The sequence below is a fragment of the Pangasianodon hypophthalmus genome, chromosome 13, assembly GCF_027358585.1.
Source record: "Pangasianodon hypophthalmus isolate fPanHyp1 chromosome 13, fPanHyp1.pri, whole genome shotgun sequence".
NCBI classification, from domain to species: domain Eukaryota; kingdom Metazoa; phylum Chordata; class Actinopteri; order Siluriformes; family Pangasiidae; genus Pangasianodon; species Pangasianodon hypophthalmus.
Window position 1 is genome coordinate 16,900,247 of NC_069722.1, and position 22,521 is coordinate 16,922,767.

At 39.9% G+C, this 22,521-nt stretch overlaps 1 protein-coding gene across 2 annotated transcripts in view; it reads left to right on the top strand.

The window, feature by feature from the left end:
- Positions 1-22,521, top strand: part of LOC113528175 (mitochondrial import inner membrane translocase subunit tim16-like) — a 138,611-nt gene that overhangs the window by 26,042 nt on the left and 90,048 nt on the right. The window lies entirely within an intron of this gene.

Consider the following 22,521-nt stretch of genomic DNA (forward strand, 5'->3'; position numbering starts at 1 on the left):
ACACAAATCCTTTGCATTCAATGACTGCTTGAAGTCTGGAACCCATGGACATCACTAAATGCTGACACAGCTGTATCTAATCTAACTTATAGATTATTTAATGTGAACCCATTTCTTAAAGTTTAATGCAGGATGTATTACATTATGACTAGCAGTGTCAGTGGCAAGCTTCTTGTTTTTTGGTTCTCATTTGCATGTGCTCCTGAGGTCTGCAGGGCCGTGTAATGTACCATTACTCATTTTGGGGTTCCAGAGGGCACTCTATGGCTATTTGGTGAAGGCTCATCAGGCCAATCATAGCGGATTGGTTTGTGAAGAGCAGGGAGCACAAGGAGAATGCACAAACTCTACACAATTTATTGAAATGAAATGGCTTTAAAGTTCATCCATCTCTGGGGATGAGGGATAATGACAAAATCCTTACTGATCTTCACAATGCATAAGCAAATGAGTATTGACAGTGTGGGTTTATGACTCTCTGTCGGTTCTGCTGCAAAAGCAAAACACTGAGAACAACATCCTTTTTAAAAGTTTTGAGCATTGTCCCAAATGGACTGGGACTGGGCGATAAAAATTTGGGACTGGGCGATAGAACTGTTAGAATTGTTAAGTCTTCCAAAAGCTAGCTGTGGTGTAAACTGACAGCCAAATCTGCCACACCATACACCATACACAGTCTGCATGATTAGCTCTGACTGTGGAGAGCAATGGCACCAAACTGAGTGTTGAAGGACAAAAGAAGAAAGACCTTCCTCACCATCAGCGAGCACACAGAGCTGACCACCCAAACCACATGTACTGATAAGACACTGAATTCGAGTTCAGTGTGCTGAGTGTGCTGCCCAATCCCATGTTTGGTTGCCTAGAGTCAAATTTTTCAATGTTAAAAATGGTAGCTAACAGGTGACGAAGTACGGCGAGCTAGTTAAGTACATTAGGAGTAAATATATTTCCCCAGGGGATGACTCGGCCATTGGCATTATGCTTTTCTAAGAAAGTGTCTCATATTATGTTTGCGCCCTCAACAAAAAGTCAGCAACGCCAACAGCAAACGATAGTGTTTTTTTCTTTCTCTGTTTGAATGCTGGTGACTGCAAGCCTACTGAACACATTTGTCACTGGGCCACTATGAATAAAATACAAATAGCCTGGACACGTAATCGTCTTGTCCAGGCTGCCCGGGTTAGTAGTTTTGTCCGCTCCTGCATACCATTCGGAAATGCTGTTTGGTTGGTAGAATCTGGCTTTAGACCTTCTCATTTGAATTTCCCATGCACTAGTAATCCAGCATCGTGACCGTGAACCCGTCAAGCCGCTTGTTTGCTGCTGAGTAAAGGTCTCAATAGCTGCCTGTGTCTGCCTGAATTAATCAATCCTGGTAAATGTAGCAGGAATGGAGAAATAGATTAGGATCAGGGCAAGGTACAGATCAAACATTCCCACAGTCTTTTCAGCTGAGGTGTGTGGGCCTCATTTTTAGTTTTCAGTAGGTAAAGAAAGACTTACCAAAAACAACAGTGGCCGCAGAGGATTAAACATTAGCCTTCTCCTCTTTGAGTAAATACTTGGATGTGTGTGGGCAGCTTCGACTCTTTTTGTGAAACTATTCAACAGTCAGTCAAAAACTATTCAAAAACACACACACACACACACACTAAAAAGTGCATATGTATTTTAGGTGTGCTTTGGTGCTGACTGAATTCCTTCCTGCTGTTTTAAACAGAGCTGATGTCTCTAATTCCACTTTTTTTGCTGGCTCAAGGTTTTTAATTAGCACACATTCATATTACAGAAGTTTAGTTTTACTGCAGTATGCGCTGTTGTTTTGAATTAGCGGCAGTAGCCACTAATCACCAGAAATGGAACAGTCTTTTTCTGTGGTCTGACGTGACCTTTTTTCATAACCTTCCCCAGCTCCATGGCATGTTTTCGCATGGCATTGTGCTGAATGCTGAATGATGGACAGTGTAGTGACTTCGCTTTGAGAATTTTTTGACCTTTTGAAGTCAGATGGCTTCAGAGTGTGGGCTGTTTTGTTAGACGCCATGTGGAACTGCTGAGTTTGGGGAAGTTAGCATACTAAACTCTGGCCTGCCTGCATGTGTTGTGGAGGCGCTTTGCATTCCAGAGAGAGAGGGAGAAAGTGTGCTTCATGCTTCTGTACAAAATAAGCTTTGGCAGGGGAAAAAGTTCTGACTCAGCATCCCAGATCCCTCTCATCTCTGTTCAGTTTCCATTTCTAAGGGCCCTGCCTCTGTTACCTCTCTCATTAACACCACATTTGCTTGAGTGCTCTTAAGTGAGCCGTTCACAGCCAATCATAGCACTAGTCACAAGGGTTGTAATGGCTCCACCCTTGAGGGTTTTAAGCTTTGATGTACATACCGCACAGACAAATCCAAAATGATGCGGCCTGTTTCTTTCGGGTCTGTGTGTAGAGGATTCCCCTCCTGCCAAACTTTAGTTATCTACAAACTGGACTAGTGTTACTGTATAATAACCTCATTTAAATATATCACAGTTGCCATGCTATCACAGTATTAATCGCCCATTTCAGAAACACACACATGGATAAAATTAACAGAAAAAATCTATACAAAAATCTCTTTGCACGTCCTTTTATATGAAACAAAATACTTACTGTGGGATAAGATATCCAGACATACATTATGTCTGTTAAGTAATATTGCTGGACAATGTCTGCAGTAGTTCTGATTAGCACAGGATAAGTGAAATCTGTATAAATCAAAGAGAGTAGATGACTTTTTAGAGTTTTTGGAAACTGAAGAAAAAGCGTGAAAACTTGTTTCCCACAGGATACAACAAAATCTTTACCAAAAGATATTTTTGAGAACAGCATTTCCTTAAAGTCTCTTACTTTGTCAGTATTTATCACATTTTCATTCTGAAACAGAGATATGATTTCAATATGAAATAGAGAGTGGCTGCGAGGCAACGCTGTGCGCTGACCATTTTAATCAGTACTTTGAGGTAACTGTCAGATCATACACCGTGACACTGTTACAGAATCGTTGGGATTTACAGTTTCTTGACCTTATGGCAAGCACTTGTTATCTGAGTTTGTCAGTTACCAGATTATTAAGTTATTAGCCTATTAATTGGATTGTTCAGCATGAATACTTCTAAGACTCAGTTTAAAAAGTCAAGTTAATTAAAAAAATCCTCCTTTTCAGGAATATTGGCAGGTGGAAACTGTGTAGGTGTAAACATGCATTTACAAAGAAATCTGATTATCCTCTTGTAGACTAATAGAACTATTGCCAAAATCAGATTTTTTTCAGCTTTGTAACTAGTGTGTACATGCAGTGGCATGCAGTGTAAACAGAAGGGCTAGATATGTGTTGAGCCTGCTATCTTTTTTAACAGGCCCAAACTGTGGATGTTTGTCGTCATCCTCTCATCCTGGCATTGAATAAACAGCTCTTAATAAAGCATATTTTTATAGAAGAACAACCATTTGTCACTGTCAGCTCTGGATTTCCGGGGGTTATGTACATTTTTTTTTGACATTAACACAGGCAGGTACTGTGAAAATAGAAAGTAATTGCAGTTCTGTGTGCACTGTATTTACGGGAATGAGGAGAAGCTGGGTAATTTGGGTGGATGAGCGTAAGCTGAATCTCTAATCAGTGTGCATTCATGAGCTGGTTTTATTTAGTTTGCTCGCACGCTGTGTGTGTTTTTAGAGTGTGCCACTGTAAATGATTCTTGTCGCCTTTATGTGGACATTGGTTTAGTGTTTGGAATGGCTCTAGTATACTTGGCATGCTCATTTTCCTGCCTGTGTAACCTTGTGACCTTGATACAGTCACTACTTTTGAGAAAGCTAATTCCCCCATTAACTATTGCAGTTGCTCCTGCTCTCTGCTCCTCACTCAGAGCTCCAATCCGCGCAGATCATCTCCTCTTTTAGCTGAAATAATCGGCTGGATTGGAAGGAAGTAGCAGTCTGGGTGTGGTGCACATTGCCCGAAGAGGACATATGTGCCTTTTTGCCTCGATGTATATGTGTGTGTGTGTGTGTGTGTGTGTGTTTCAAATTACAGAGCTGAAAATACTCCTCATAGTTTTGGGCTGGTGCTGGCTGCACTGATGGAGAGATGTGGTCCCTGGCACACAGGAAGACAGGAAAGGGAATATTTTTTGGACTCAGGGAGCCAGATTTCTCGATTTCATCGTCGGCTGCTGTTGCTTTTGGTGAAATTAGAGAGCCCCTGGAATGAGTATGAAACAGGAAAAAAGGGCAGGGCTGAATGAAAAACATTCAGAACAGACAGAGTGGCTGCAGGGGTTTTTGGACACACACACACACACAGTCCAAAAGGAGAAAATTGTTGAGTCTTGACTTTGTGGATTATGTCTTTTTGATTGGCACTGCTGTATAGTGCACTGGAAAGAAGCAGTGTGTAAAAACCTGCAAAATCTGTTAGAATCAATTGCAGCTTTTAGCGATTCCTCTGACGTTGTGTACAGTTTAGTGTGTTTACACTTTAAGCATCTCTTATTTATGTGATGACATGGGAAATCCCTTCACACCTCAAAATGTATAACCTACTTACAGAACAGCAACATTACTGGCAAATTTGAAAGAAATCTAAGTTTACAATAGATCTGATTATACATTTAAAATCATCTACATCATTCTCTGTCTCATCACCTGAGCTAAAAGGCACTTGTAGCATATAAACAATGAGCCTCATTCTCATCTCTTCACTCCACTGATCTCTGTCCTTGCTAATGTTGGTGGGGAAATAATCACTGATTGAACACACTGTCCACTGTCCCCTGTGCAGAGTGTGTCTGCACTTTTCTCTGTTTTGATGCAGTGTGGACATTTTGACAGCTGGTATCTGATTACAAACTGAACTGATTAGTCTTACGTCTGTTTGCTATGGCACACGTGACACAAAATTCGTTTGTTAAACTGGCTTCTTACATAACATGATTTTTGTAGGTAAGCAGCCAAGGCAAGGGTAAAAGTAGCCTAAATAAAAAGTGTCTGTCATTTTGATGAAATACATTTGTTTTCTTATAGTGATGTCAAAGTGTATTATTGGCAGAAACACCTGGATTTCTTTCATTTATGGCTGTTTTCCAGAATTTAGCTGAAGCAACATCTGACGAATTTATCCAGGCAACACATTTAACTCTTCTGCTAATTCTTGAACTTTTTTAGAGCAATGAAATTTTGCAATTCGGGGCAAGACTTTAAGGCTGCATTCACAAGGGCATTTTGGTATCTGTAGAAAAATGCATTGCCATTGAGTTCAGTGAGAGTGAGGCACTGATGGACAAAATGCACCAAAGCATGGTGATGTGTAAAATTGATATGCCGTTGTCTGTTAAAAAAAAAAAGTCTCAGCATTCTCTGATGTAATCATACATATAGCCAATAGGAGATCTGCGTCAGTTATGTTGGTGACGAAAATGTACAATACTAGTCTCAATGTCAGTTGATGGAGAAGCTATCAGCAGACTGTCAGTGTGTGTGTGTACACTGGAGTAGCACATGACTCAGATTATGGGGCTAGCTTTATAACAGCACTATAGCTAGCATATGAAATGTTAAAACTTCTGTTGTTCATTTCTTCATCATCAGTAACTGGTTTATCCAGATCATGGTAAATCTGAACCCTAACCCAGAAGTACGGTGTGCAAGGCAGGAATTTCCTGTAGACAGGATGCCAGTGGATCACAGAGCACCACATGCTCATGCATGTAGAGGAAACAAACGTACAAGGGGAGAACGTGAAAATCTGCTCACACAGTAACCCTGAGCTCAGGATCGAACCTTGAAGCTGTGAAGTGGCAGCACTACCTGCTGCACCAGTGCTGGCCATGCTAAACATTTACTTTTTACATGAAACTGAATATTATAGTGTTATGAATTCGATCAGTATTACTTCAGACTGTAGCTTTAATGCACAATTTTTCTTTACCTCAAAATGACCATTTATAAATGTGACTGTAAAAAAGTTTTCATATATCAAATGTTAGCAGGCGAGCTCAGCACTGCAGTTGTCAAACAGTCCCCTCCAGCCCCATGTTCTGAAAATGTGCTGTGCACCCCAGCAACTTGAGACTGAAAGAATGTAAGTGGTTAGAGAAGAAACCAGCATTTAAACTTTTTTCCCCCATTATTTCTATGCATGTTCTGTTTTTAATTCTTATATCTATTAAACAGTAAAAACACTGATCTCCTCTGAAAAACAAGTTTACAACAAGCGTTGCATACCAGTCAGGATGCTGAAAATGTCCTTGTAAAAGCAGACTTAACTCATAAATTGGTATATTATCTCGTAGACTTCTGGTTTATTATTTTTGTTGAGGGAGGAGCAGTGATCATGCAGCTTGTATTTAAAAACTGATATGGATACTTATTAAATTTAAATGGAATGTGGTTACGCCATTATTGAATAAGGCATTAGCAAGGTTATGATTCATTGCTTAAGGCAGTCCAGGAACCCCTAAAAGTTCTCATTTATTTTATGAATATTTTGGCTATCTTTTAGAACTGTAGAGATTTTTATTCATGAATATTCCACCCACATACGACATTTATTTTTATAATTGTCGTTATATTTAATTTGACATTATTTATAGGCCTACCATTAAGTTATTTAGGATTGGTTCACATCCGTCCAATTCAAGTGACCAGTCAAAAAGGCTAATAACTATAGAAACAGTAGTGAACGAAATTTTTAAAAATCGTGGAACCCCTGGCTTTGCTTCATGGAACCCCTGGTGGTCCCTGGACCCTGCACTGAGAACCACTGACTGTCTGCTACATTTTGTAAGCAGCTTTTGCTAAAAGCATTGGCTTTGCTGATTCCTTATAAATCCATAAACAATAAATGCTGTTTACACTCAAGGAATGGCTGATACTAACACGCTGTTGTGGAAAGCCAATATTATGAAATAAGTAATATCACATCTGTAAAGCTTCACACAAAGCCTACGTAAAAAAAAATTTAAGCCCGTGTGAGGGATGGCCTTTTCAAGAAGTTCGCTTTATTAAACTCCTTCAGTGTACATTTTGGATCTGTTTTTGCTACAATATCTCCTGTTGTAAATCCTTAAAACATTATCATGGAGACCATTTTGTTGCTCTGTTTGCCAGTTCTCTTAAAAATCATGCAGGCCAAGAGCATCAAACGCATTCAAAGGGCCATTGCTCTTCATAATTATAAACATTTCACCAGTGAAATGTCCAGCCGCCTCGCAGCCACTCAGCAGAGTCTGACCAGGTGGTGGCTGACACACACACTCTGCTAGAAAAGCATCACAAAGCATGATAACCCAGACAGCTCCATATAAACACATGGTGACCTGGGAAGTTTATTAAGTGGATAATACATTTAATGTCAGACTGCTGTCTGAAAACCTTTTTGTAAAGGCCAGCTACCAAATTTTTCAACCTGAAAAAACCTGAAATGTTTTATCTCATCCCACCCGCAGTTATGTAAGCAATCTGAACAAATGATGATTCCTCCACGAATCGCTGCCATGAATGTTATGAATGAGTGCTAATGCAATTCAGCAGTGAAAGAAGGGTGTCTTGGAAAATGAAGTGGGAGATGGAAATGCATGCGGGCTCAGTTAATCCCAGACTGGATTAAACCCGACCTGCCTGTTGCACTTCCTGTGAACCCGACACATCTGCAGCATTGTGTTGTGCTTGATAGACCCAGACCCATGTATCAACTTAATCCATACATATCAAAACTCCTCAGAGATAAGAATGCTCATTTCTTTTGCCTTTCATGACAAAATAAGTCTCATTAAGAGGGAGAAGGTAATGGATCCTGCAGCAGCGCTCGTACCTGCACGTGGTTGGACTGTTAATCAGAATCAGAAATTCCTTATTTGCCAGACATGCAACATACTGTATATCATTCATTTATTCATCTTCAGTGACCATTTTATCCTGATCAGGGTCGCGGTGGATCCAGAGCCTATCCCAGGAACACTGGGCACAAAGCTGAGAATTCACCCTGGATAGGACTCCAGTCCACTGCAGGGCACCACACACGCATGTTCATACACTTATTCACACCTAGGGGTAATTTAGCATAGCAAATTCACCTAACTGCATGTTTTTGGACAGAGAACTTGGGAGAACATGCAAAACTCCACATAGACAGTAACCTGAGCTCAGGATCGAACCAGGGACCCTGTATCTGTGAGGCAGCAACATTACCTGCTGCACCACCGGGCTTCGCCATGCAACAACAACTCTACTTTAATAGGAACACCTGTACACATTCTCATTTATGCGGAAATCTGAGGCTATCATGGGCACAGACTCACTGAAACTGGACAAGTGAAGACTGGAAAAAGACTGGTTTTTCTTACTAATCTTAAACTGTCCAGTTTGGGTGAGTCTGTGCCCATGATCACCTCAGAGTCTTGTTCTAGGCTGACAGGAGTGGAACTTGATGTGGTCTTCTGCTGTTGTAGCCCATCCACCACAATGTTTGATGTTTTGTGCTGCTGGGATGCTTTTCTCCTCACCACAGTTGAAAAGAGTGATTATATGAGTTACTATAATTCTTCCTGGCAGCTCGAAACAAGCTGGCCATTTCATTTCCTCTGACCTCTCTTATCAACAAGGCGTTTCCACCCACAGAACTGTCGCTAAATCAATGTTTTTGTTGTTGGGATCATGTGTAAACTCTAGAGACTGCTGTGTGTGAAATTCCCAGGAGATCAGCAGTTTCTGAAACACTCAGACCAGCCCATCTGGTACCAGCAACCACAATCAAAGTCACAGATATCATACTTTTTCTTAATTCTGATGTTTAATGAGAACATTAGCTGAAGCTCTTGACCTGTATCTGCATGAGTTTTTGCATCGTGCTGCTGCTACATGATTGTTGGTGCCAGATGGTTTGAGTATTTCTGTACCTGCTGATCTCCTGGGATTTTCATGCACAACAGTCACTAGAATTTATCAGAATGGTGCAATAAAGCAAAAACATCCAGTGAGTGGCAGTTCTGAGGACGGAAATGCCTTGTTGATGAGAGGGGTAAAGGGAGAATGGCCAGACTCATTCAAACTGACATAAAGGCTACAGTAACTCAGATAACCACTCTGTACAATTGTGGTAAGCAGAAAAACATCTCAGTATGCACAACACTTTGGAACTGTGAGACTTTTTGGCCTCAGAACTAGACAAAGACCAAAACTGGACAGTTGAAGACTGGAAAAATGTAGCCTGCTCTGATGAATCTTGATTTCTGCTGAGGCACACAGATGGTAGGGTCAGAATTTGGTGCCAAAAGCATGAGTCCATGGACCCGACCTGCCTTTTGTCAACAGTCCAGGCTGGTGCAGGTGGTGTAATGATGTAGGCAATGTTTTCATGGCACACTTGAAAAATCTGCAGGAATTGTGTGCAATGTGCAATCATGTCAACATGGACCAGAATCTCAAAGGAATGTTTCCAGAATCTTGTGGAATCCATGCCATGAAGAATTGAGGATGTTTTGAGAGCAAAGGGAGGCCCTACCCAGTATTAGTATAGTGTTCCTAATAAAGTGCTCCCTGAGTGTACAAGTACGGAATAAAACCACTCTGGTTCATGCTGTTATAGAAAAATAATCAGATAATCAATGAAATGGTGGTGTGATGCAATGTGTGGTGCATTAATATAAACTTTTTGAATTATAGCCAGACTACTGTCAGAGTTGCACTTATAGAAAATTAATCAACACTCTCTGACCAGATTAAAGAATGTAACAGTGCTGTGGTGTAAGTGCCTATATAAAATAATGCACTCTCCACAGGATTGTTCCACAGTGCCACAGTTTGACAGGATAAAGGTAATACAATAGTAACACATAAATAGCCTACACAGTATTACACAGTCTGTTTATATTACTTACACTGTGCAATAGGCTATTACAGTTGAGTGCAAATGTTTGCACACCCTTAAGGTAAAATGAAGCCCAATTTATAAGAAGCCCAATTAACAAATGAATTAATTTCACAATTTATAAGAATTCAAAATTCAAAATAAATTCAAAATTTATACTAGTAATTATATATTAAAAGGTAAACAAAAAATACTGAAAAAATTCAAAGATTGCATCTCCCTATCTGAGTGTAATGTAAATATACTGTAATAACTTCCATGCCCTCCTTGTTGTTGTAACAGCTTCCAAACTCTTTGTTATGCTCAGAGCTGTAATCAACCCATTCCTTCCTGAAACACAGATCCGTTTTAACTCTTTCTGATTGCTTTGCCAATAATTGCCCCTTCCTTTTGAAATGTAATTCAGCCAGACTTCATATGCAGCCTTCTTTAGATCAGGTTTGGAGACTTATCGCAACGCTTTAGCTTATTACTTTTGGTTCTTTTCTGTTATGTTAAGACTTATGCTTTCTATTGTTGATCTTTTTTTTGTAGGTAATTGTAAAACACAATTGCATTTTACATTTTGTATCTAAAATAAATAGGTGATGCAAATTATAGCACATTTTACTTTATATGCAGATAAATAAAGCTATAGGTATAGTATATACGTTTTGCTGGCTGGTGTTAATGTACGTCATGCCCTCCTTTCCAAGTGTGTGTAAGTCTGCCCTAGACCTGCTAACAGCTAATACGCTCATGTGTTTTCCATTCACACGATGTGGATGTTTTGGTGCCAGAAATATGGACACCAAATTGCCCATTGCACCTTTCCACCTTCCTCATCGCTCCTGTCCATTACAATTTCAGGAAGCAGTATAATAAAAAGAATTTTCTGGAATGAATATTTTGCATTAGTAGAATCTCATGGGAGGGTTGTGTTGAAATATGTTTTGATTTAAGTTGTTACAGATTTTATGCATGACTGTCATAAATCATGGTCCATCTGTGTTTTATGTGTGAGAAATTCAGTTCAGCTGACAACAGTTTTTTACTGTCATGAGCTATGCGTGTCTTCATGGATATGTATAGACAGCACATGTATGCGTGGGGAAAGTTGGAAGAGCTTATGAGTCTATGATTTCTGTGCTTTAGATAGGTTTATACTGAGATAATGGCTAGCGGGTTGAAGAGATGGGTGCTGGTAGAGAAAACAAAAGAATCCACTGTGGCTCTGGGTAAAGCACTTACTGAAGATGAATGAAAGTACTGATGTGTAGGTGTGTGTGTGTGTGTGTGTGTGTGTGTGTGAGAGAGAGAGAGAGAGAGAGAGAGGGGTGAAATCGAGTGCCAGATGGCAGTGACAAATGACCCCACATGTGCGTGTTGTTTCACAGTCAGAGTCTCGTGGCACTCCAGTCCTAATAGCACTCCTTTTTCAGTTAATTTGATGACTGCGCAACACCTGGCTTCAATACGAGCAAAGCTGAATGTTGTAGCTTCTGGCCTGTGATGTGGTGAGGAGCAAAAGAACTTCCCAGACAGAATCAGAGAGCCAAACTAAACAACCTTTTAGGGTGCAATAACACAGAATAGGCCATATTTTTTTCCTCCTTTTGCCTCACTATACTCTCATTATTGCTTCATTGTACATTCATAGAAAAAAAGGTTAAATCTAAAATCATATAATGTGTTTTGGTTCCTCCCTCTGGGGGAAAAATAAACAATTCTATGAGCCCTACAAAAGGACCTCCATTGGACTGGCATCCCATCACGGGTGTATTCCTGCCTCGTGCCCAGTGTTCGCAGATAGGTCCACTGTGACCCTGATCAGGATAAAGCATTTACTGAGGATCAATGAATGAATGAATAAAACATACAAAAGACGCGTTTCCTATCTGAAAAGGCTTAAAATAAAAACCTTTTAGGAAATTACGAATTTGAACTATCCAAAGAACCTTTAAGCAGCAGTTGCTTTTCTATGAGTGTTCTTGGCTTTCGCCATATTTAGACCTTAAGTAAATAATACTGATTTGCTGAACTTTCTGGTCTCATATGATTAGAAAAATGTCTGCCTTTCCCAAAGTGCTCAGCATGTCACAAGACTGACCTGCCAAAGCATTCAGGAGAATATTAGATTGGAGTGTGTCCACACACAGCCCCTATGAGTCAGTGCTGAATATCCAAACTCCAAACTATTGCCAGCAACGGGCTTAAACCAAGCGTAGTGGTCCCGTGTGTTGGAGGCTGTGCTCGATCTTAATCATGTGTTATTTAGATAATCAGGCTTCATTTAAATGGCTGTCCAAGACCAAGTGCATGATGCAGGTCATTGAGAACTTTCAGAAGAGAACTTTCTTCTGTGTTTGAAAGCAGTTTGCAGTGTTTTGGTGCAACTTGCTTAAGAGGTGTCTGTATGTTTATGTGAGATTGTTTCATCTGTTTTTAATGCAAATATTAATGCATGAGAAAACCTGAAAGGAAAAGAAACAGGCCTGTCATTCTTAATGCCCAAGCCCTCAAAGTGTTTCTGACCAAACAAATTTTAATCAGATAGGTCTATCCTGCATGAAAAGCAATCATACCAGTGAAAAAATGAATTACAATATACAAACTGTATTGTTTTTCATTAGTGACATGCAGAAAACATGCCACCATGAAAAGCAAAACCTTCACTGCATTGTTTGCTGCTTGATCTCTTTAATGAAACTCAATCAGCAGGAGCTTTTGAAAAATTAAATGCTGAACTTGCTGAAATGCTGAATCTTCTCCATAAAATGCTATGCATTTGATTAAAATTCACATAAAAGTAGCAGGGAATCACACAGTGGTTTGCGTCTTCTCTGTCAGCTTTTTGTAGTAAGCTTAACATTTTTAAAACATTCGGGTGGAAACGTGGTGATAGAAGCTTAGAGGGTTTTCGAAGGACAGAAGTGTGTTGCTTTTAATGTACATGATGAATGCAATGTTTCAGTGGACTCACATTAAAGACATCCATTGCTGTTCACTGAATTTAAAGACTACCTGGGAAGTTCTATCTATTAGATGAGGATCACAGGCAGATATTCATTCAAATCTCAAGCTAGATTTTAATTCCGGGCCTTTAAAGTGAAGAGTATGCCCCGGTATGGAGTCTGTCTTCTAAATGAAACAGGTACTCGAACCCACATGTCCTCACTTATGTACTATTTCAGTTAAGCACACTGACATGTTTTTAAAGCATGCTAGCACTGGTTTAGCAGCTCAGTAACGACACATTCTCATGTATCCTGAGCCATAGTATTGAACTCAAAACACTCAGCCCGTGGAGCAGCTTCTTCTGTCAGCCATCATTCCAGTCAGGATGGACTTATGAAGTGGTAACATGAACAAAGTCGGCCTGCACCCTCTCCTGCTCTCACCACATGGACCACCATGTACTTCTAACTGCACAGCCCTTATGAAGTACAGGCTTGAGTTGTGACTGAGGAACAATACAGTGAGGAATGCAGTGTTTTTGCCAGATACATTTCCCTTGTGAGCCTACAAGGCCTTGACACAATGCAGGTGTGTGTTCCTCACCCTGATGCAGAGATGAAGTGGATATAGATCTTTTCAGGGGATGCATATGAAGCGTGATGTTCCACACGGATGTACAGGTCAAAGGGCGCAATGGTCATTCACCAACAACTGGAAGGGCTGATAGATAGCAGTGATGCCTGGTGCTGGTCCTTTATGAAGCAGACTAAATGGTGAATGTTTCTGAAATGATTACATGCCAGAAATGATCCCATTCTGGTGAAACTATATTGTTCATGCAGGATGTGTAAAAAAAAAAAAAAAAAAGTTTATGGACAATTAGTAGTTGGTTTGAGATGAAACACTGTTAATACTACCTGTATCATGGTATTTAAGGAATATTTCATTCATTCATCATCAGTAATTGCTTTAACCTGGTCAGAGCCACAGTGGAACCAGAGCCTATCCCAGGAATACTACACTCGAGGTAGGAACACACCCTGATGGGACGCCAGTCCATCGCAGGCACCATGTGCACACCTAGGGGGCAATTTAGCTTAGCCAATCCACCTACCAATGTTTTTTAACCACTCAATTAAGGAATAGTTTCCTCAAAGTGTTGCTAATTCACTAAAGCTCCTGAGAGCTTTATGTTAGGGAGCTCATGGTAATTATTGCCTCTATTTTTTTGTTAGCCCGGTTAATATTATTATGTACCAGGTTTCAGGTCAGTGTTAAAAGCAAGTTCTTTAGCTTGGGTCAGTGATGAGTCAAGTTAAGTGGGTTTTAGTTGCTACTGCTATTTGAAACTGTTTGAACTTTTGGAAGTCTAGTATGCATTATTTATTGTGGGAAAGTGATGCTGAGTTAATTACATCACTTTCTTGCTGCTGTTTATACAGAGTTTGTGTCCAAGTGTTATTGGCAGATGTGTATGAGGGAGATAGACTGTATATTTTTGTGTGTCTATTTATAAAAAATGATGGAGGGGAAAATCAAATTCACACAAATTTTCCACTCACGTCAAGTGTAGAGTATCAGCCAAAACAGCAAAATCACTTTCTTTCTCAGCACATAATTTGGTGTCCCTTTGTACGGGAATGAGACTTAAGTAGGACATGTGGCTTTCACGGTTCCAAACCAAACAGCTGCCACCAACATTTGAAAGCAGAATTGCATGGAAAGTTAAAAGTGATTCAGCCTTTGTGATTCAGCAAAAGAAATAATGACAATATACAGTGCCCTCTACACCTCATGTGCTTTTCGTAAAAGAGAGCAAAAATGATTGAAAAAAAATAAACATTGCACACTATAATTCAAATTTTCCACTCCACCAAGAGGAGAAACTATGTCTATGTATTCTAACAACACTTTTTTTTTAGAACTATGTCAGGTTTAAGTACCATTTAAAATATATATGTGCCAAAAGTAAATAAAAGCCAAATTTAATTCTTGGAAAAAATATTATTTTTTATTAGGCTGTCAGTCCCCAAGATTCCTGCTGTTGCCTTTAACTATGTCCTGTTTCCCTGGGTTATAAATATGAGGTTGCACACATGTAAAATCCCTTACCATATCAGCCATTTCAATGGGAAAATAATTTTTAGCACAAAAGAGACGTATGGTTGTTGTGACCTGCACAAGTCGGATAATGGCTATCTAACATACATAAGAAGATGGCAATACACAATTAGGGTCATAAAATGCTGAAACAGCTGGGAATTTGCCAGGAATTGGACGCATGAGCACACAGACTGTCAACTTAGTGAGGAGGATGCGAAGAAGGGAAAAAGAGCCCAGAGACCAATTTTAGAATTGTATAGTTGATTCTTATGGATGTCAAGTTTCATAATCAACTGTTAAACGCTACTTTCATAAAAACAAGCTGTTTGGAAGCATCACAAGCCTTTCCTGAAAGCATTTCACAAAATACAGCCTGATCACCAGCGTCGTTAGAACTACAGCTGGCATCGTGTGTTTTAGTCAGATGAGATCAGAATCAGAGTGTTTGGTAACAAAATGGGACTGCATACAAGGAAAAGCACCTGAAACCCCACTGTAAAATACGGGCCATGGATCACTGATGCTTGGGGACTGTTTTGTTACATCTGCCAGGAGGTTCAGACTTGACCATAGATAGAACTTTCAACAAGACGATGAGCCAAGCAGACTTCTAAATGAACACAGAAATGGTTAAAGAAATACAAACACAGTGTATTTTTAATAATGGTCTCCAGATTTGAACCCCACTGAAATGAATAGGGAAGGCCATATGCACAAACATAAGAATGTAAATGCATATATATATATATATATGAAATTTCTATATTAAATGGCAAATTCCAACTTATTTTACTGGCTTATGAAATTGTTCATGTAGCAGTATTATTACTTAGCAAAACAGTGGCATTGTAATAAATTCAGCAAGCACTTCGCTTCCTTTGAGGCCAATTGGTGGTTCTAAGCCACCAGTACTTATTGTGGAGGTATCTGCATTAGCCCTGTGATGTCAGTGCAATAGGAAGAGAAAAAAGTTGCCTCTTAAATAAAAGGTGGCTGTGGATGCCATGTGTAACGTAGGGGAGGCATTTTGAAGAACGAGGCTCATTTCATGTGGTTATGGGTGAATGAAAATCAACTCACTTTCAGCTGTGAAAGAGCTGTAAATGACAAAAAAGCATAGGAGAGCCTTTTATTTTCTTTCTTTCTTTCTTTCTTTCTTTCTTTCTCTCTCTCTCTCTCTCTAATCAGGAAGTAGTCTGCATCCTGAATTGGCATATACAATCCTGGTGCCAGTCTATTTATCTTTCAGTCTCTTCTGTACTTTTTTGTTGTTTGTTTGTCATGGTTTTTGTAAAAATGCTTATTTAGTAAGTGCACTGGGGTGGCTACTGTCTTTTCTTGTGCTCTTGTGCAGTATACAGAACTGGGATAATTTTCATCAAGAAAGATGCGTATAAAGTCACCTTCAGAATCAATCAGCATAATGGATCAGAGGACAGCTATCCTCATGCTGCTTTCCAAATCATTTTGTCAACACACCACTACTGCTTAAAAAGCTGTTTAACTAGGCAGCTAATTATATAATCCAGTTTTATAGCCATATTTTACTTCTGCAAAATCTTCCCTTCCATCCTACTGGAATCAGAGCGCCAGGGCTATGAGGCATAGTGTCCAAGGGATTGGGCACCCAGAGGGCCAATGACAGCTGCTTGCTTCAGCACATCTGGCAGTGCTTGAGGCTCGTGCCACACTGGTACTCACTTCTCTGGGAGCTTGTGCCAATTAGTGCAGTGGCAAAATAATGACAGGTTCTCTTCCCACTCTAGCGTTTTATTTTGTTTTCACTGTGCAATTAAAGCTGTTTGCAGATTCCTGACAAGTATCACCGTTTGCTAATGCCATTTTGCTAACCCCAAAAGGGAGAAATAAAAACACATGCTAAATTTTGGACAAATATGTGAAAAAATAATAGAGTAGTGATGTTTTTGTGGAGCTTTTAATATCGACTTGGATAGGATGCACTGTGAAATATGAGGTTTGATTGCAAAACCAGATAAAACCAGGTGCAGCTCTATATGAAAATATATTTTTCTCCTATTTAATCTCAATTTAAAACACTGCCTCTGCAGATGGTGTTTTTGCAAAGAAATGCAAAGTGAAGCCAAGGAAAATGAATGTGGCAGCAGCCTGAGCGTTTTCATGAGTCACTGTGAATTTCAAAGACTTGGCTCTCTCGCTGTCTAATGGCTTTTACACCCTGTTGATTTTCCCCGGCAATCACAGGACCTGGATTAGATTACTGTCCTCTTTCCGTTTTAGACGTAATGCATAAAGCTCCGGAAGTCTTCACTCTGTCTGAACTCAATGTGCCTCTTGGCAAGACACAGGTCCGAATATTGTCACCTGTCAATTGATGCGGAAACGCAACCTCTAAATAAAATTTTACTTGCCTTAAAAGGGTGACTTGGAGAAGCTGACTTGGAAAACTCCAGATTGTTTTTCTTTTAAAGGAAGTCGATTACCTTCTAGCTTTATTTACAAATTTGCATCGTGTGTTTCCTACTTCTAAAATAGTTTATGAGAGTGGATTTGAAAATTCTGTGAAAATTCTGGAAATCTAAAGCATCCATACTGAAAGGGGGAAAAGAATTAAACTTAAAATATACCTATTTCACAACACACACTTTTATAGTTTCTTAATGAGCACTGGTCAGAAGCTGATGAGGGAGAGAAAGATCTCCCGGAAATGAAAGGTTTGTAGTGGACCCTTGTAAGGCGATTGCCAGGTGCTGAAAGCCAACACCGGTGAGAAAGCTATGCACAGAGAGAGTGTACGTTTTTTCTTCTTGTATTTTTAGCCTCTAACATAAAAAACACCCCTGTCTATTCGATCCATGCGTATTCTGATGCCAACAGCCATCGCACCTTTCCATATGTTTTTTTTTATTTCTTTATTGGAGTCTCACGTATCCTATTTCTTTCTCTTTATACCTTCCTACTTCTCATTTTCTCTGAATTTTTGATTTTTCTCCAATCCCTCTTTCCATTTCGCTTCTGGCTTCTGATTTTTCTGAGCAATTTAAGCTTGAATAGGAGTGTTTTTCTTTCTTGCTGACGTTATTAGTGGTGTGTGGCTGTGTTGCAATCAATCGTGGTATGGGAATTGATGCCTGTGTCATTCAAATGGACTCTGTATTGCAGTGAGTATAATTTTAACTTATGGCTAAGATCCACAGCTTCTGCACCCAGAGCTTACCTGCCAAGATGAAAATACGATTCTTTTCCGTATGAATTCTACCAGTAGTCATGAATCACCAAAGACATATTTTCTTTTCCGTGAGATCAGTTTTCATATACATCCATACTGAACTGTTCAGCAGGCCACCAACACTAACAAGAGTTGATTGAGGTTTTCACAATTTACTGTTCTCTCTTTATATGTGCACTCAGAGGAGAGCTTAGTGATCCCGAATATGCATCATGAAGAGGTTTAACCCCTGCACCCCCCGTTTGTCCTCTTGGCCTCTACTCCCCTTTCTTTATCTTCTATTCCTCCTTATTCTCAGCATGTTCCCAGAAAGCCTTTGGGAAGATTCCCAGGACAAATACAAAAATATTAAAGATGAAAACAATACTGATGGAAAACCTCTGCCTTGATAAGGCATTTAGGAATGGTGCTATATTTATCTGATATTTATGTGATATGTTAGGTATTCCCTCATCAGAGGTTTGCCGTGCTGAACTTGTTGTTCTGTTTCCTATCATTTGACACATTTTTTATGTTTTTTTAAGCAATAGTGTGCAGACTGAAGAGACGGGTAGTTCAGACGAATGAGCAATCGGGTTGAGTTCAAAGAAAGTAGAGATTTTAATTATGTAGGCTTTCCTGATGTCTTCCCATCATGGCCTTGGCTTGAGTGGGAGTCGGTACTAATGTGTATTTATACGCCATTCAAGCACATAAGCAATTGTGCCAATAAGTTGGTGTGTTGGCACGGCACTCTACATATAAAGGATGATAACATGAATGACTGCTTTCACAGCTGTGTGGTGTCATTCCTGGGGCCCTGTGTTGAGCTTTGGCTACGTCTGGAAAGCTTTTTTCTTTCTATTTTCTTTTTTCTTTACTCACCTCCTGCTTTTGTTTTTCCAAGTGGCTAAGAGTGATTGTGTTTGGGTGGAAAAAAGTAAGGAGTCTTCAGGTAGAGATGGATTGGATATGTTTCAGAGAACAGGGGCAGAAAGGTAGAAGTCTTTTTTTTTTTAAATAAATATTAAGTACATGCTACTGAACCAAAAGTACAAAATGTCTGGTTTGAGTTTCATTTTCTCCTGTTTTTTTCTCCTTGGCTCTCTCTTTTGTAGTTCTTCTGATCAGCTCCTAATTGAAAAATGTAGTAGAATTGTAGGGTTAGAGCATTCCCCTTTGTAGAAAATAAAGCACTAAAACAGGTTTGCATCAAGTGCTTTAATCACAAATTGAAAATGGGAACACATGTTCCTTTTCAAATAGATTAAAGGAAAAGGCCCAGGTTAGAAAAAAAGTGTAGGAGCAGGGGATTGCAATGTGCAGGAAAGCTTAAGAGAGGCAGACAAAAAAGAAGCAGGGCACCGTTGTGCTGGTCGTTGGGCCAGATTACACAGAGTCATCAGGTTAAATTCCCTCTGCTTTCCTGACCAACCTGTGCAGGGCTGGAAATAAACTCTTTTTAATCAGGTTAGATCAGTTTAATTAGTCCTGTTCTGGCATGAGGCTGTGTTGACGCCATGCAGGAGAGGTTCACTTTACTGCTGGAAGAGCAACCACAGCCAAAATCCCCCCAAATCTAAGAATGACGGACGTGCCGAGCCATTGAAGAAAGCAGGTTCGTCGCTCTCAGCCAAGCCGCTTTAGATGGAGCGCAGCGGGGAGACGAGGGGATGCGGCTGGAAAAGTCATGAGCAAAGCAGGATGGTTACGCAGGAAGGAAAATATGAACTTGCACCAAAGCCCTGAATAGCTGAGGCCTACACTTTCCTATTCTTTCCACCATGACGCTCAGAAGGAGGAAAGCAGGCAGAAAGCAGGAGCAGGGGGGTGATTATTCCCATATGTGCATATAGACACCTGATCTTTCTCCCAGTGGGTGGATCAGCATTCCCTGTCAGACACAGATACACTCTCCGTCTGTTAAACCCCTGCACACGACTGCACAAAATGAGGTACAGCATGAACTACGGCTTTGTTTTTGTTTTGTTTTTTTTTCTTTTTAGGGCTGTATCATTTATTTCTGACCAATTATAAGCTGCTACAAACTTGTTGTTCTGTTTCCTATCATTTGACACTTTTTTTAAAATGTTTTTTAAGCAATAGTGTGCAGACTGGAAGAAATAAAGAGACGGGTAGTTCAGACGAATAAGCAATCGGGTTGAGTTCAAAGAAAGTAGAGATTTTAATTATGTAAGCTTTTTTTTTTTTTGCACAAAATGAGGTGCAGCATGAACTATGGCTTTGTTTTTTTTTTTCCTATTTAGGGCTGTATCATTTATTTCTGACCATTTATAAGCTGCAGCGATTTAGCTAATGTAATGAAACCTCCATCTGGAAAGAAAAGTGCTCAAAAAAGGATTATTTAAATAAACACATATGGACAAACATTCTTACTCATGTGTACAGGAAGCTGATGTCATGTGCAGCATGGTCCCACAGCCTACATGGGAGTGAGTATTTATTTGCCAAGCTGTGTGATAGATGCGACTCATCCTCTCCTCCCCACCTTCCTGCCATAACTGCACATGCTGATTACATCATCAGCAAGGACCTGCATCTGCCCTACAGCCGTACGGTCCAGTCAATAGAGAAGTGACCTGAATTCCTCCCACTGCCAGGTCTCCAGAACACTATAGATTGAGACATATTCCACACATTAATATGCAGTACTAGTGTTTATTAGGTTTAGATCTGCACTTAGTACTTTCAAGCTTTCAGCAAGAAATGCTCTGCCAGATGTTGTCACACTCAGCACCTAGGCCTCCACGTGTCTCTATCACTGAGACACACAATAACGGCATTACATAACGTCTCCATAGTGGAGGTAGGTTTGTATTCGCATGCAAACATATTTTGCCTGAAAATCAGCCTGAGGTTGTTGATCAGCAACTCTATTGACCTCTTTTCCTCTTGACACACCCCTTCTTGCCTCACAGACACTCGCACATAATTACTAGGAGGGAAGGGCCGGGGGTTCAGCCACAGAAAGACACTCTATGGTACTTCCTTGTAGGTAGAAGAAGGAGTATTTTGGCCGTTTTTACACTTCAGAAACTTGACAGACAAGATCAGTGAGTACTCTGGTACTTTAATTCCTGCAGGCTGAAATGTTTACATCTCACACATCTTCCGTCTCTCCACTTTTGACACCCAATGACCCAGCCATAAACACAAGGAGAGTTATTAGGAAACAGGGAAACATTGTCAGTCACACTGGAAAAAAAAGAAAGGGGAGTTTTTAAGGTGATTGCTCTGGAACTGAAGAGAGAATGACTGTTTTTTATGGTTCTCCTGCGAACTGCAGTGACCTTGAGTGTTGGTAAAATAGAATTTCTGATTGATTTACTGGCATTGGTGATTCACTGGGTCATGTGTAGGTCTGCTCATGTCCAAACCAGAGGGCGAGAGTTTGTTTAGACAGTCTGTTTAGAGCAAGACTGTCTCCAGTCATCATTAGCACGAGCAGCTGTGACATTGGTTCTCAACTTTGGGGTCGCCTGAGATGCAGAAGGGATCACAGGAGATTTTTACCAACCGTTATTTACAGTAGTGCTATACATTTAACTTAGTTAAACCTAATTAAAAATGTCAGCTTGTTATTATTAAATGTTTCAACAGACCTCAGCAGCACCGCATCCAACATGCTGTCATGTTAATCACACTGACCTTTACACCAGACACTGGCAGTGTGCAGAGCAGCTTTTTAGAATAAAAATAGCAATATTTTTTGTGTAGCACAGTCGTGGTTTCTAGGTAAAAAAAAAAATTGACATTCATGCTCTATTGTGCCGTGTATGCCTGTAACCGTAACAGTACATGGGCAGTACTTCAGTCTGTAGCGTATGGCAGCAGCGCATACTTTGGCGTCAGATAATTTTGTTAATATATTAACAGAATATATTATTAATATTGTTAATATTGTTACAATAATGTTAATAAACTAATGAACTAATTAAGCTAATTAACAGTATTAACAATATTAATATATTGTTAATATTGTTAATTAGTTTATTAACAATAAACAAATGAATCATTATTTATATTATTTTTAAAAATGTATTACTGGCAGTTTGTGAGCAAACCTACAGTGTATATCATGATATGATATTTATATAAAGCACAAAAATGAATGCTCCGTGCCCTGATGCGCTCAGGCCACACTGCTTTTGGAAACATTATTCATGCTTGTGAAAACATTACGTGAAAGCAATATACGAACCTGACTATACTGACAAGACCAGCCATTTTCCAGTTTTTTATAATGCTGGGTTCAGTGCCCTTGTGTGCATCTGATCACAGTAGCGATCTAGGTTGGATATAACAGCCCAATGAGGTGCGCACTTTCGACTGTGTCTCCTGATTTCGCTAAGCTGCAGTGTGTTTCACAAGCCC